This window comes from Berghia stephanieae, chromosome 2 (genome assembly GCF_034508935.2).
Source record: "Berghia stephanieae isolate SIO BIC M18660-M18661 chromosome 2, UCSD_Bste_1.3, whole genome shotgun sequence".
NCBI lineage: Eukaryota > Metazoa > Mollusca > Gastropoda > Nudibranchia > Aeolidiidae > Berghia > Berghia stephanieae.
The window spans coordinates 58,803,062-58,818,061 of NC_088361.1; the positions used below are offsets into that span (position 1 = coordinate 58,803,062).

Here is a 15,000-nt window from a genome sequence, read left to right on the forward strand (position 1 = left end):
ACGACAATGCACAAACAACATCAATAAGCAATAAAAAGAAAATTATCTGAGTAAAATCAAATAACCCTGAGGTCAGATTTTTCTGTGTATAAAATGTCAATGTAAGATAAATCACAAACTTTCCTTCGGCTATCACATAGTCTTCTTCGCCAGATTGTTATTGTAACATTGCCCAACAGGTATCACACCTTGTCCTATACTTAAAAGTTGCTGTTGGCTAGAGACCCCTTGTAAAGCGCTTTGAGCACCTTTAGTGGATATTGCTCTATATGAATACTCATTAATTTTTTTTTTTTGGATCCAACATACCCCAGCTACCCAATCACAGTTAAGTGGACATGGGTGTCGACAACAACAAAAAGTATCGACTACGTCCGGATTCGATACCCGCTTATTTGCTCGTGATGTGCGAGCTCTTTTACTGGGCTATAGAGCAGTAAAGTTAGGTGCCCCAAACGTAAAAAAGGTCGAGAAGCACGTGGCAAACCACATGTTCCTGTCTTGACAGCTCACGTTCCAATGTAAATAATAGAAAAAAATAACCTTTAAAATTTGGCTGTTAGGTGGCAAAAGAAACACATATTCATAAATACTCGATCATGCATCAAATAATGTCTAGATATGGATATTTTATGGAACAAAAGGTAAAATTTTCTAAAATTTATCAAAAGTTACAGTCTATCTATTTTTAGACCAGAGCAAATTATTGCGCTGGTGTGAACAAAACGAGAATTATTCGGAGCCTGATTTTCATAATAATTTAGCCTTATATTATTATTTCTGCAACTGTTAGATTTTATGTAAACATATTTTCAATACTGAAAGTGTATTGCCTACAACTCAAACTACAAAATTGGGAGACCTATATTGTGCGTAAATTATTCCGGTCCCTAACGGAAATCACTAGCAACTTGTTATTGTTTACGTTTGGGGCACCTAACTTTACTGCTCTATAAGGATCCCTATATATTTTTTTTTAATTCTTAGAGCTTATCAATAATGTATTGAGACTCGGTTCTGGGTCGATTCCAATAGGCTTTTATATTGATTATACAATTTAAATTCCTCAAGGCAAGACAGGGAGATGTGGTAAAATCATTTTGCCCATTCACTACATAAAATTATTAGCGTGTCATTGTGACTAATCAATTAATTATAGAAAACGCCTGTCTGAAAAACCTTCTTCGTCAAAATGTGCTATCTAGATTTATTAAAATTGAATCTAATGAAACCCAAATAGGCTTGTCTAAATATGGGCAATAATGTAGACCTTGTGTTGTCACGGTGTCATTTTTTTTAATGGAAGCACTATCATGCATGCATTATGATGAAAATCACAAACTATCGTGGTAGGTAGGGTTTACAGCCATAAACAAAAAATAAAAATAGAATTTTATTTTAAAACAATGTAAATGTAGAAGAACCCGACAACTCTTATTTCAATTTAAATCAAGAGGATATTCCGTAAATGGAAGCGTTTGCGATTTAATTTAAAATCGTGATTAAGAACTGAACAAGTGTGTATGAAAGGTGTCAGACAAAGCAAGAAAGGAAAATACAAGAAGAAAAATACATCCCAAAAAATCAGTCGGCCTCGACTGGGGATCGAACCTCCCGACCTTCTGATTACCGGTAATCAGAATAGGTCTGAGGTCCGATCCCCAGTCAATCTTGTTCAGTTCGTTATCTTACACCGGTGCCAGCTCCTTAATTTCTTAATTTAAAATCATGATTATGGTGCCCGTCGAAAGTATTTCCTATGGCTTTTACCCGAAGACGAGTTTGTAACTTACCATCAGTTCTCCTCATCACTTGAAGGATAACAATGGGGAATGTAATTATTACCCGAGCTCGCTGGCGGTGGCGTGTAATTACTGTAAATAATTGTAGACAAAATTGATTCTAGGAGGGGCGAGTGTTTTAAACTGCTACAATTTACCCGAATCGAGGTGTATTATCCACAAATCACCACATGAATTGATGACGAATGGGGAGAGTATTTAAATACTCGATCCCCTGGGTGATAAAAAAAAAAAAAAACAACATAAAAGCGGTTGAAGGTCAATTGTTTTATTTTTATTATTGTGTTCTAACGGGGTTTTTTTTTTTCATTTTCTTTTTTTTTCTTTAATATTTTTTAAACATAAATGCCGAAACATCAAGGCTCAATTTACTCAAATGGGTAGATCATTATTACGATACGCTACTAGTCATGTGACTCAGTCATGTGATCCACAAATCACCATAGGAATTAACCAGTTAACTGCCGTGCTCTGGAAAACCGAGTTTTCTGGACAAATTATTAAATACGTTATTTCCTGAGAACGGTAGTTGATTGGTTAATGAAGAAAGAAGCTCGGATCGGAAGGTCCAGTGTTCGAGTCCCGCTGTGATAGATGTCCTTGAAAAAGAATCTTTGCTCACATTCTCTCGCTCACTACACTAAGGTGTAAAATGAGTACCTGGTCGTTAACAGCGTTGTCTCTTTCGAAAAAAATAAATGCAACATCGCCTTATATGCGCTATGTCTCGTCCTACATGTTAAATGTTGCTGTTGGCTAGGTACCTTGTTAAGCGATTTGAGCACGTTTATTGGATATGGCTCAATACAAATGTTCAAATTGGTTTGATGGAAAGTCAATGTTTAGAAATGTTGGGTTTTTTTTAATTATCGGCAAAAAAAAGCAATGCTGGATAGATGACCCAGGTTTGATAAATGAAACTCCAGTTGAACATCATATATGACCCATCGTCTCAAATCGGTCTTATGTCCGGGTGAACTAAATGTTTAAATTAAAGGATTTTACAGCCAAAATGACAGGTAATGTGAAATGCTATTTTTTAAGAGAAAAATATGGTATGGAGAAGTGCCAGATGAAAACAGAGAATAAAAAGTCACGGGGTAAATGCAAAACACAGGATCCAATTGACACCACTCAGAGAGAGAGAGAGAGAGAGAGAGAGAGAGAGAGAGGGAGAGAGAGAGAGAGAGAGAGAGAGAGAGAGAGAGCGGTCGCACAATCGACTGGGCTATCCAGTGGCTGGATAGCTTAGTCGGTTGTGAGACTGCTCGCCGCTCTCTCTCTCTCTCTCTCTCTCTCTCTCTCTCTCTCTCTCTCTCTCTCTCTCTCTCTCTCTCTCTCTCTCTCTCTCTCTCTCTCTCTCTCTCTGAATCCTGAGTTTGACACTTACCCAGTGACTTTTTATTCTCTGTTTTCATCTGGCACATCTCCATACCCTATTTTTCTCATCATTATTGATACAAGCTAGTGCCCGCTCCACACTTTTTCTGAATTGTAAGTTTTTGGGGGTTTTTTTACCACTTTAAGACCTTCCATTCAAACTCCCCAAGAAAGCATCCCAAGCAAAATTACACGCGACTTTCCGTGTCTTGCCCTATTATAACGAACTATACTCATTCTATGTCTCAAGGTAACTAAGCCTGTCCCTTTTTATCATCGTTATAATACGTCTGTCTTACCCAAGTCCTCTATTTTTATTCTATATCAGATCTTTAACATCGGAATCATCCCGACATATCCCCGTACTAGGTGATGGGTCACATATATAATTTCAAATATTATTTTCCAATTCTAGATGACTTTCCATTGATGCTATGCGTCAGTTAAAATTCACACAACATCCGTCAACAGGATATAACGTACCAACACACACACACACACAAACACACACAAAATTATGAGTAACCTAGAACGTTTATAGTCTGATTGGTAGAATTTAGTGATAACTAATCATTTAAATGGCTGTCAAAAAATAATGACAAACAGCTGAGTAACGTCAATTTCGTTCCACCTGTACGAAATAAAATCTTGTCTTGTGTATTATCTCAAGAAAACTAGGCCAAAGAAGACGTGAGTTGAGAAAAGAGGTTGACATGACATGACACAAGTTCTACTACATCAAAGAATCAGCCTGCCTCGAGGTGCACATGTGTGCAGGTCTGATAACCCATAACCAAGCAATTATGGGCTTGTTTTAACATGGTTGTAAAGGACAATATTATTTTGCGTTGGTTTGAGAGTATTCCCATCGGTTATCTGACCTTCAAACGAGTACTTGTCGACCTGCCCCATTTCAAGAAGTCAGATGTTTTGAGAGGATTTCTGTTATTTCACCTTTTTTTCTGTGTTGTCCAGCACAATATCAAACACATTTTTTCGGTCTTCAGTTTTTGGGAAGAAGCAACTTTGTATAGATGGTACGGAATTGACGCCACTCTGCTCTTTGGTTTTGTCTTCAGAAATCCATTTCAACGATTAATTCTTACTAAATTATATTAATCCAACCATGAACGTTCAATGTTACACATGATTGTGTCTTGGTACGTTATATCCGGCTGGCGGATGACTGAGTATTTTATCTAAAATCATAGCATCAATATTATGCTACAGTGGGTACGGGTAGAAACGGAAACATTAGAAAACATTATAACGATGATAAAAAGGGACAGGTTTAGTTATCTTGAGACGTAAATAGTACTTTCGTTCTAAGAAGACAAGACACGTTCAATTGCGTGCAATGTTCAGTTTTCTAAGCATGCCAGTTGTCCATTAACTACTGTAAAACGGGAGTGAACGATAGAGGCAGTTTCTTGTTCAAAGAAAAAACGAAATGCCGACAGTCAAGCTCGAACCCAAGTCTTCTGGAAGTAAGTTCAATGTCTTACCCACAAGACCATCACGCCTCATATTAGTCATAACAACTGGAAAAAATGAGTTTATAACATAATATTTATTAAATAAATGTCCTCTGATCCCTTTACAGAAGGTCCCAAGCCAGCAGCAACAGTTTACACGTAGGAGAGGTGATGACGCCACTAAGGCACTATTACAATTATTTTGTTATTCCGCAGAGACAACGCTGTTACAGGCCCGGTACTCATTTTACACATAAGGTCGGTGACAGAATTTGAGTATAGAGCCATCTTAACGGACTCAACTTTGCGCCGCTCACAGCGGGTCTCGAACCAAGAATTTTTAGGTAAGAAGGCGAGTGCCACCCCTCAAGACCACAAAGCCATACTAACACTGATACCATTGACTGGTCTTTGCATGTTATAGAATATTTTAAATGATAATAGACCCTAAACCTAAACGTTTTATGCAACGCAATATCCACTAAATGTGCTCAAAGCGCTTTACAAGGAGATCTCTTGCTGCAATAACACGCCTGGTAGAATATATCATAATTTTATTCGAGAACAGATAACGCTGTTAACGGCCAGGTACTCGTTTAAGAACTGAATACGATGAGAGGATGTGAGTAAAGAGCCTTTTCAAAGGACTCAACTATGCGCCGTTCTCGGTGGGACTCAAACCCTGGACCTTCGGGTTCGAAGGCGAGTGCCATGCATACCACTAGACCACATAGCCGCCCTCTAGCTCACTCCAACATTATACCAAACTGAAACGATAGGTCACATATTGTACCAGGGAGGGATTCTAAGAAGATTGTTCCAGTTGTATGCAACGAGTTTCCTGGTCGTCACACACCAACACACCAATACTTCTCTGTTTACACACAGATTTGGCACAATGAAATTCACGCAATGAATCTGTTGTCTGAGTCATAATACAACACATGAGATAAATTCTTTTATCTTCACGTTTACGCCATAATAAATCCCATGTGTCTTTTATATCCTTGAAACGTTTAAATCCTATCAAGATTTGCTCGGCGAAAAATTTAAAGCGAAGGCTATATGATTTGTTGATTATTTTTTTTTTAATAATTTAATTCCTACGAATAATTTATTATGATCTATTTTCCAAGTTTTAAGGTCTGAAAATGAGAATGTGTTATGGTTTTAAATTTTTTTTTTCCCCAAGATGAGGGTCATTTAAATCAATCGATATTTGAAGGTAGATTTTTCTGGGCAATTTTTTTCATACGTGTCTTTTCAGAGTACGGCAGTTAACTGATTAAAACAATGCATCAAAGCGGCACAATATTTACGTCCGTTGAAACATTGAGGGGCCAATGCGATAATTTAATACAATTTATGGCCTAAGTCATAAACAAGAGTTGAAAATCATTATGATTTGAGACTGCAGATTGTCCTTTAGCTAGTCTTCTTAAAGCCAGCAATAAAATTAACAGCTGGTGGGGAAAACGATAGCCGGAGTCAGTGGGAAGTCATATGTCTTGGATGGTCACGATTCGAAACCTTGCGGAAAACATCCTTCACTCTCTCTCTCTCTCTCTCTCTCTCTCTCTCTCTATATATATATATATATATATATATATATATATATATATATATATATATATATATATATATATATATATATATATATAAATATATATATATATTTATTTATATACATATGTGTGTGTGTGTGTGTGTGTGTGTGTTGGGGGAGGAGTGTCTGTCTCCCTTAGTCTCAGTCTATGTTGTTGTTGTTGTTGTTATTATTGTTGTTGTCGCTGTTGTTAGTGTTGTTGTTTTTGATTGTTTTTTTTTTTACAAACCATCTAATCGTATCACAAATGGACTTTAAAAGCGGAGAACGCACTATCTAATAAAAATCCCAAGGTGTTTTTAAAAAGATGTAGATAAAAACTTTGAAACTAGAACTCATCCGGAACCAGCCCTCCCATTCAACCCCCTCCTTGAGATAATGTGTGAGCTTCCTGTTGGGAAATCGACCAAATTGTAAAGTCATAAAACTTTATCACCGGAGATAATTATACTTCTTTATTTATTCCATCAGCGTTAGAATAACTTTCTTTCAAACCTTATCTCGTTCCTTCATTTATCTTGTTATGCTTTTTTTTTTCAGAGTATTTCTTTATTTATCTTAAGAATGTAATGCGCCTGTTGAAACCGGGGTATGGCGCTGTACAAATGTCATTTATTATTATATATTTATTACTAAATCTGTGTGTTTAGTCATACGATAAGAGCTGATGCTAGGAAAAGAGTAGTGTAAATCGAACCCGGCTTAAGACACATTCAATGAGCACTTTTTGGTCGTGGCAAAAGAAGTGTAGTCTAGATGTGAGAAAAATATATATAAACTGTAAACAAGAAATGGAGGAACAAGAGTGTTATCTCGATTGACTTGTTTGTATTTTATTATACTTGATGTGGCATTGATCAAAGTGAGCATATTTGCAGATCTGATAACAGGACGCAATTATGGGCGAGTTTTAACATTGTTGTAATGGAGGACATTCTGCTTTGTTTTGAGAGTATTTCCATTACAACAATGAGACAATAACAATTTGGGTGATCAGACCTGCAAATATATACACGTCGGCATTGATCCATCGATTTAATTTAATACCTTGAAATGCTGTATATGGTCTTGCAAAGGAGGGACATCTACAGGTTGCCGTTACCTAATTGTTATGTGTCATTGTAAAGCTATTGGCGTAACTGGCTAATCATCTTGAAATATCGATTCATTATCTCTGGCTTTGTGTTGGGCTCAAATGCAAAGGCGACTGCTTTGACATACCTTAAAATAAGCAGGAATACGTGACAAATAATTAATCAATTCATACACACACACACACACACACACACACACACACACATATATATATATATATATATGAAGTTATAAAATAAAAATCAAGAAATAAAAGTGCTCGACTTTAATGTTAAAGGAGCGGTAAATATATATAAATATAGAGAAGGTGTTTATTTCTGTGTCTTCAACTCCAAACCATCATAATAATCTCGAATCGACACCAAAACATCACAGGAAGTATGAAATAACATACAATCATAAACAACAATAACGATTACACACACTTCCCGTAGATTGCCCTCGTGGCGTGAAACAGTACTGTAGAAGTAAACAATAATTATATATATTATATATAATATATATATATATATATATATATATATATATATATTTTATATATATATATATATATATATATATATACTGGGCATCAGATAAAACGTAGCAGTTGCTTAGATTAAATATTTAGGAAAAACCAGAGGATGGGTTTTATCCATGGTAGTTACGTTATGGTTTTATCCTTGTACCTTAATAATGCTAAATTTGAACGTCATACATCACAAACCAAGGTAGCTATATGTGAAGGAATGCTTGACTGAGTGTGGTATACTGAATTCACAACAATAATCGAATTGCGTCATGAATAGCCCAGTGTTTTACCAAAAAAAAAAAATAAATAAATAAAGAACAGAAAAGTCACAAAGTGATTGTTTGGGCCAAAACTGATATCTGAAATTCTGACATTATCATGTCACATGACGCTTTCATTAGATTTCCATGTTTCTCATAAAATCAGAATCCCAGCAATTAAATGCAGCTACATTGCATCTAACAAAATGAATGAATTTGACGCCACTCATCTCATTGTTGATGTTTTAAAAACCCGCCAGAGAGGTGATGTCCTCAATCAGGTATCTCTCAAATAATCTGTGAACCTTAAAGGTTAGATAATATAATTGTGCGCGTTGGTTATAATTATTTTGGCGGAAACAACTGGTGAGTAGTTTACTTGACTGTATTTCATCAATTAGGCACGCCGTTGTTATAACCAACGTTTTGCGCCAGAAGCCCCTCTAAATCCGTGGGTAATTGATTATAATAGACCAAAACAATTTTGCGAAAGCAGTATAATGGTTAGTACCGCTGTTTAAGAGTTCTGGTCCTCCAATTCAGAATATTTCATTTCCAAATAAGATTTCAAACACACGCGCATGGTGAAAGATGATTTTGAGAACCATAACGAAACTATTGTCCCTATTACTGTTAGTCTCTCATCTGAATCCGTATGTTCCTACATGCATATAACATTTGCAGGTCTTGTTTTAACATTGTTGTGATGGAGTATTATTATGAGCTGGTTTGAGAGTGTTTCAATGACAGCAATGAGACCGAGACCGAGATTAGAGGCTATTAGACTTGTAAATAAGTACCTGTCGGAATCGTCCCAACAACATTGCCAAATAATTTGCCTAAATGTATTTGAAGGCAGACTACAATGCTGTTCGCCTAAAACAAATAACCAATGATAAGTCAACCAAAGTATTATAAATGAAATCGTGTCTTCGAGTAGGTGTGGCTGCAATCACGTGATCTTTATTTAACCAATTAACTGCCGTACTATGGAATAGACGTGTTTAAACATTTGGCCAGATAACTCATGTTTCAAATATCGATCAATTTAAATGACCATCATATTGGAAAAAAAACTTAAACCTGGGACTCCGCGTCTTTCCAGAGTGCGGAAGTTAACTGGTTCATATCTACACACGAGTCAAATGTATTTTATCCGACGCCTTTTGTTCAGACCTGCCTACTATTTTCAGAACTTCATGAGCATCTCAAAGTCATTAAAACTCTATACAAATGCTCAAGTTGGTTTGATGGAAAGTCAATGTTGAGAATTGTTATTTTTTTTTAATTATCGGCAAAAAAAAAAAGCAATGCTGGATAGATGGCCCAGGTTTGATAAATGAAACTCCAGTTGAACATCATATATTACCCATCGTCTCAAATCGGTCTTAAAACGTATTGAAACTTAAAGTTGATGCCAAACTATTATACAATTTAAAGGATTTTGATGTGTTATTTAATCAATGTGCGGGTGAAATGTTCATCTATAAAGATAACTTTCGCGACCATTATTTTTATGTCCTAAAAATTACGAATTTTTTAATTTTCAAGTAGGCAGGTCTACATTTTGATAACAACTTTTTAAAAAATAAATGAATATCGGCCCACAAGGAGTCTAATTGAACCATGACACAGTTGCATAACCAGATCAATGGTAAAATAGGCTGCAAATCTAATAATCAAAACGCAAACAATGATTGTTTCGGGTGCGGACATTCGTCGACAATACCGGCAAGATAATACTAATACAGAAATTGTTTTGTAAAAGAGATATGAGTAACTGTACCACGCTTTTATTTTCCTTATCTGGGTCGAGCAAATTATGATTATTGTGTGATATGTTGATGAAAGATCCAGACCTCAAAAAGTCCTCTGCATAGGTGTGTGTGTGTGTGTGTGTGTGTGTGTGTGTGTGTGTGTGTGTTTGTGTGCGGGCGCGCGAGCGATTTGAACCATTCCAATTGTATAATTTTGTATCTAATACATTATGACACTTACAAACGGACGGTAACTCAAAACCCCGATAGGCCGATTATTGTGTATATAGATGTCATTGGTACGAGGTGAACAGGAAGATGATGATGATGATGATGATGATGATGATGACGATGATGATGATGATGGCTATGATTATGACAGGGGAAGGAGAAGAGAAGACGAGCAATGAGGAGAATGAGAAAGAAGAGGAAAAGGAGAAGAAATAGGAGGAGGCGGAAGAGGAGGAGAAAGAAAAAGAGGAAGAAAAAAGGAGGGGGAGGATGAAAAGAAGGTAAAGGATTAGGAGAGAAGACTGGCGGAAGATAAAAAGAGGAAAATGAAGATTATTAGGCGGTGGAGGAGTTGGAAGAGGAGATGGAGGGGAGACGAAGGAAGGGGTAGGGGAGGTGATTGTGGTGATGGAACAGAAGAGGAAGAAGGACGAGGAGGAGGAGGAGGAGGAGGAGGAGGAGGATAGTTATTGATGCTATAATAAAATCAAAACTTACCTAGAAACAATGAAAGCACTCACATCCAAAATATTTGAATTATATATCCTTCATTTGTATTAATCTTCCAAAATCGTACATCAAACAACTGTTTTCAAACTACGTGACTTTATTAATCGAGCAAAAAACTGAAACAATTTTGATCCAATCTTTGCGTAGTGAGTCGAATTTAACTCCTTCACCGGACTGAACAAAGAAATGTAAAGAATATATCAAGAGATGTATTTAAGTTAACACGCTTTTGAACTGCTGAGCTGATACACAACTTAAAACTTGAGAAAATTATAATTTATACGATAGTTCCTCACGCTCAACACCGGCTTGAACTCGGATTCGTTGAATTCAGAATGAAAGCAAGTAGCGAGTAGAGTGAAAGTGAGAGAGGGAAAACCACAGGCAGAAAACACAACGCTGTCGCTCGTGGCTCAACACAGACTAAACACGAACGAAAAGCAAGTCAAGTGAGAAGTCGAGCATGGCCAACGTGAAAGCATTCATAGAACCTCTCGGTCAAAACAGGACGATGGCTGGCTAGTCAGCCGAATCTGGTCGAATGAAAGAGTTCCATGCTGAATGTTGCGAATCTTGCAAGTGTGTTTATACCTTAATGATAATATGTACTGGAGAGATTATGTTTGCTAACACTTGTGGCTGCATGCGACCGGCATTCTTTTTGGGTATGTGCCAGGTTGTCATGAGAAGGAGGTCAGGCGAGACAACTGTCTTATCTAAAATGATTGCAAACTGTTATTCATTTACCATTATCTCCCCAGCCTCCAGCAATCAATAAATAATACAGCCTGGTTTTGGACGGGTCACGTTGACACTAATCAGAGTCCACCCTCACTCACCCCCTCAATGCATTTGTTGTACAAAGCTGAAAGGATGTTTTGGACATTTAACATTCCTGTCGTGTGCTAAGTCAATGTACGGAGGGAGAATGTGAGTAGACTTTTCCAACGACTAAAGCGGTCCATACACGATCAAACTTGCTTGACACACATGCTTGACTCAGGCAAATTTAAATTTAATGAAATTTGATCGTGTATGGGTACATTTGATGGGTAAAATGCTTGATGTCAAATGTTTGATGGATCTGATTTCTGTTGATATTTTTCGTCAAGCCGCCACACAAGTTGGATCTTGAGTGGGGTTCATCAAATGTGTTAGTCAAGTATTATTTTTTCACAAGCTGCCGGCGACGAAACAGCTCGTATTGCTCTTCAATTTTCACTTGTTATTAATTATTTCAGATCACATTTACTTCATAGCAAAAGCATAAGTGTGCTGCATCAAGACTCAAAATAAGAAAAATATAAATATGTATACACTTCCTTAGTTAACACAACACGTAGACGAAGGGACGTTTGGAGCAAAAATACAACATCATGGCATTACGCATATTTGTATCTTGTTTTGTTATAAGAAGTCTCACAAGCTCCAAAAATTTATGAAATGAATCTTCGTTAATCCGAAAAAAATTTCGAAAATCGTTGGGCTCGGTATCTACTCGTACATCGCAACTCATAATATAATAATTCAGAATGACCAAAACTTTTAGCGCTACAACAACCAATTTTCGGTCCAGTTTTTTTTCTGTTTTGTTTTTCTTTGCAAAGCTAATGCAAGAGCTTACGCTGTTTGTCCGTCCATTACAAACTCTTGGCACAAACTACTGTTTGACAAACAAGTTTAAGCGTTTATAGATAGATGCCAAGCTATCAAATACATTTGATCAAACATGTGTGTGTGTCAAGCAATTTTGATCTTGTATGGGCCGCATAATCTTTGCGCCGCCAGAGCGGGATTCGAACCTACAGTCCGAAGGCGATTGTCATACTACTAGACCATAAAGCCGCACGAGCCACATGAGCAAGACCAAGTATAATATGGTCTAAGATTTTTTTGTTTCAAAAACCTTTCCTTGGTCCTGGCAAATGAGGAGTAATTATAGGTATTATAGTTATACCGCTATTCACTAAGCAATAGAGGCAAGGACACACAGTGCAGCACAAATTGTTTTAATATATTTCCACTGATTTTTAAACCACATAAAGAAAAGCTCAATATTACAAGATATGAAGTGTTGTTGATTTTTCCAAGTTTCATAAAAATTGTAGAAACGCCGTTTTTCGGTGGACAACAGTACTTTCTTTCGTAACACGTCCTTACATATCTTGGTCCTCGGTATTGCGGTGTAAATACTTAGTCCTTCAGAGCCATGAGGTCATGGAGCCAGTGTTTATCCCGGTTTCTGTTGCGTGAAACGGACAATACCAATTGCGTGCTACACTTTGGATATGACGCTAGTCTATCGCAAATTACTTTCCGCCAGATCTAACAGACCACTTAATCTACCCATTCATTTCTGAGTGGACTTGGGGGTCAGAAAAAAAAAGATTGACTGTACCCGGAATCGATCTTGTCCCTTTGCTTGTGAAGCGAGTGTTCTACTGGGTGCATTGTTATGTAACCAGGTCTTTTGTTGACTTTTAAACGACATTGATGGGTGAAATTGTCAAGTCATTAAATGATTTCCAGCATTTCCACTAGGAAAGTAATCAACATTCTTTGTCAACTAGGCAAAATACCATCAAGCATTATCAGTCCTGTCTTTACAAATCTCTCCCTTATCAGTGACAGTAATACAATTCCGACAGTGCATTGAACACAACGGCGCCGTCTGATAAGCGTCTGGTGTTTTATTTTGTTTTTAAAGAAAAGAAAAAAAAAAAAACAGAAAAGAATGTTCTGGGGTTTTTGGGGTTTTTGTTGGTTTTTTTTTGTTTTTTTTTTTTGTTTTTGTTTTTTTTTTTTTGGGGGGGGGGGGTTGTTTGTTTGTTTTTTCTCTCTCTATTACTACAATGAGCCCATAATAATGTGGATTATCAAACCTGCAAAGAAGTACACGTCGGATCAGAGCAGTTAAAACCGTCTGATCAGAAAATAAAATAATTTCATGGCTCTATGTGGAACCAGCAATCATCTAAACTTCAGCCTATTGCCTATTTACATTACTATGATAGCATCGCACCACATTTTAAACCTACGAGTATCTACTTTAACCAGCTAACTGCCGAGCTCTAGAGCAAACTCGTATTTAAAAATTTGGCCAGAAAACTCGTCCCTAAAATATCGATAGATTTAAATGATCTTCATCTTGCCAAAAACTCTCAAACCTGGGACTTCGCGGGACATCGCAAAGTCCAAGGTTTGAGAATGTTGCCAAAATTAGTTTTTCTAGAGAGCACGACAGCTGTTAACTGGTTAATGAATCATTGAATACCCGTTCGTGACGAGGAATTGACAGAAGCAACTAGGAACTCGGAATTGATCTGTCACAAACGACAGGGCATTTTATCCAAGTTGACGCGACGTGGAAATTCAAATTAATTGAATTTTTCAAGTCAAAGATTACACGCAAATAACTAAAATCAGCAACGTATGAAGAGCAGTGAGCGAGCAAGTATTCCATCCCAAAATCAAAATGCAATGAAATGCATGATAATAATACGGTGGTAATCAATCAGAAAGTTAGTCCATCGTAGTATTATGTCTGGTTAGAATAGAACAAGAATTCAAAAAAGCATAAACTTGAGTTTTTATATAGCGCAGTATCCTCTCAAATGTGATCAAAGCGGGCTACAAAGGATACCAAGCCAACAGCAATATTTAACGTGTCGGACGAGACATGATACCTTTGAGGTGCCGTTCCTTTTTTTTTTTTTTTTTTTTTTTTTTTTTTTTGTGGACATAAACAACGTTGTATAAGGCTAGGTACTCATTTTACACCATAATAACTTATGACTCGACTTTGCGGTGCCCAAAGCAGGACTCGAACCAGAGGCCCAGAAGTCAGGAGTCAAAGGTCATACTTAAAAAGCTTATTTGATATCAAAATGATCAGAATTACAAAATTTGAATTAATTGTCTTCTAAATGTCACATTTATTTTTATCAATTTCTTTTAGATACTCGTAATATACACACTATCTAGTTCTGCCTACAAATGTATTTATTGTTTGCTACGTGGCATCGGGAAGAACTGATCACCACTATAGGGGTCTAAATAAAATTTGCAACAAACAGTTTCTATTGGGGGAATGCGTTAGGCTCCTTCCGCACTAGGACTAGTGCGGTACCCCCATAGTCATAGAGTCTTTCTCTAATCTAGGATCCTGCGAGGTGTTCAGGTCACATTTTTGAATACGCGTTTTTCCATAGTACGTCAGATAACTGGTTAAACTTGAAAGTAACTAACAAAGAAGCATTGGATCGAGCAAACAGGAGACACTCTCACCTTAGAACAATGAAGAGAATGAATTACAATTTCACGGTCTTACATAATAATATATTATTCAGAAAAGGCACTTCGAGGAAAAGTGG

The 15,000-nt window shown here is 36.9% G+C and overlaps 1 protein-coding gene across 2 annotated transcripts in view; it reads right to left on the reverse strand.

The window, feature by feature from the left end:
- Window positions 1-11,051, reverse strand: part of LOC144965232 (uncharacterized) — a 199,191-nt gene extending 188,140 nt beyond the window's left edge. Inside the window, exon 1 of one of the 2 annotated variants that reach the window (XM_078900340.1) lies at window positions 10,616-11,051. The gene's annotated coding sequence lies outside the window, so the exon portion shown is untranslated. The remainder of the gene's footprint in view (window positions 1-10,615) is intronic. The other variant, XM_078900342.1, reaches the window with a different exon arrangement.
- Window positions 11,052-15,000: the final 3,949 nt, after the last annotated feature.